The sequence below is a fragment of the Myotis brandtii genome, unplaced genomic scaffold (genome assembly GCF_000412655.1).
Source record: "Myotis brandtii unplaced genomic scaffold, ASM41265v1 scaffold508, whole genome shotgun sequence".
NCBI lineage: Eukaryota > Metazoa > Chordata > Mammalia > Chiroptera > Vespertilionidae > Myotis > Myotis brandtii.
The window spans coordinates 1,291,921-1,294,247 of NW_005369365.1; the positions used below are offsets into that span (position 1 = coordinate 1,291,921).

At 34.2% G+C, this 2,327-nt stretch overlaps 1 long non-coding RNA gene across 1 annotated transcript in view; it reads right to left on the reverse strand.

Moving 5' to 3' along the window:
* The window catches only part of LOC106727963, a 13,789-nt gene that overhangs the window by 6,076 nt on the left and 5,386 nt on the right, over window positions 1-2,327 (reverse strand). The window lies entirely within an intron of this gene.

Sequence of the window (2,327 nt, forward strand, 5' to 3'; positions counted from 1 at the left end):
TCCCGGATTGGAGTGGGTGCAGACTGGGCTGAGGGCCACCCCCCCCCCATGCACAAATTTTGTGCACCGGGCCTCTAGTAAAGATTATAAAAAAATACTATGAACAACTCTCTTCCAACAAACTGGACAACCTTGACAAAATGGACATATTCCTAGAAAAATACAATCTCCCAAAACTCTATCAAGAAGAATAAAAGAATCTGAATAGACCGATAACTACCAATGAAATTGAAACAGTAATTAAAAAAAAAACCACACACACAACAAAAAACTGCCAGCAAACTAATCCCTGGACAGACTCACCGAGGGATTTTTACCAAACATTCAAAGAAGAACTAATACCTATCCTCCTCAGACTTTTACAAAAAATTTAAGAAGAAGGAACACTTCCAAGCTCTTTCTATGAGGCCAGCATTACCCTAATCCCAAAATCAGATAAAGACACTACAAAGGAAGAGAACTACAGGTGAATATTCCTGATGAACATAGATGCTAAAATCTTCAATAAAATATTAGCAAATCACATCCAACAATACATTAAACAGATCATACACCATGACCAAGTGGTACGAGTGTAAATTATGCATTTTTCAGAAAGCAATTATTACTAAGTAAAGCTGAACAAATATACATTCTATGACACTAAAGAAACTTATATTCACACTTGAACTTCACTAAAAAGGACCATCCCAGCTTGCATTTACCACCCATATATCCTGGTCTAGCATCCCACTTCAAAAAATCTGTCCCAGAGGCATGGTAGCGTCTAATACCTATTTCATGGACTTTTAACCTTAGGAAAAACTTGGCAGATATTTTATATTGGCTCATTATGTGCTCTATGGATACCAATTAAAACTTACCCTAAGAAAGGAGGCTGAGAGTAGACCAGTTTTTGATCAACATAAAAAGTTAAAACTTTAACGAGTATAATTCTATCACTAACTTCTACAAGAAAAAAAAATTTAATAAAATTTGCAGTTTTTTTTCACTGGACAAAAAAACAAAAAACAACCAAAAAAGCCTTTCTCAATTCTTACCTCAAAAATTTAAGACACAGTGAGTGTCTCCTCTGATAGAGACCAAACTATGAGGTCACCTCCACCAGGCAGTTACCAGGGAGGTTCTAAGTATTGGATCAGTTCCCATAGGACACCCATTATACCAGTGTCCTCCTCCAGAAAAACTTTTGAAGCATGTGAATGCAAAAATGCTGTTTCTGGTTGTCACTGGAATAGGACCAATAAAACCCTTGCAAATGCATCCTGAAAAGAGAAAGAAACTCACATCCATTCCCATAAGGAGACATATTGAGCATTGTACATAGTCACATCATTTATAAGACCAAAGGTTGTAAACAATTCAAACGCAAGCAGTAACATAATTTGCAATCATGCAAAGAAATACGATACTTATATACTATATGAAGTTAAAGATAAAAAGTCAAAGAAATATGCATGTATATATACATTATATATATGGAAAATGGAAATACATATATAAATAACATATATATGTTTCATTTTTATCTAGGTGATAAAATATCAAAACTAAACAAAAAAGTCATCAAATTAATTTTTATAGACAATTATTAACAAAAAAAATCAAGATGGTAATTGCTTCCAGAGAGGAAAGACTGGGATAAAATCCAAAAGATGCCCACAGGGGATTTGCAACAATATTGACAAAGTTCTATTCATTTAGCTTGATACATTGCTTACACATGTATTTGTTGATTGGTATTCCTTATATTGCACATATATGTCATACCTGTAGAATAAACCATTATAATTTTTAAATGAAATATGCCTTTCTTGATAAAGAAAACATATACTCTCAAATTGTAAATAATATACTTTTTTTTTTTTTTGCTTGGAATGAATTATTTTTGGAAACTTTGTTGAAAATACCATAAGAAAGATATACTGAAAATCTGAATAGTGTCTTAAAAAATGAGTGGATTTTGTGATAGGTGACCTTAGGATATTTCTGCCCTAATTCTACTTTAAGAATCTACCAACCTTTATAATTATAATCTCCTTACACAATTCTATGTATTTATTGTTCAATTATCCTGACAATATTTTTATTTTAGAAAGACCCCTGCTTCAAACATAGTGGTACGCTGAAGTACTTAGCTGTAGAGGGCCGCCTGGGAGGCACCTAGGGATTTTCTTATAATTATTGTCAGCTGAACTCAGAGCATAGGCAGCCACACCCTGGGAACGTGCTTCCCCAATAAGGCTGGACATGTTAATCAGGCAGGGGCGGAACTAGATATGTAAATCTAGGCCTTTAAAATAAACCTGCTGTGTGTCTCAGGCCGC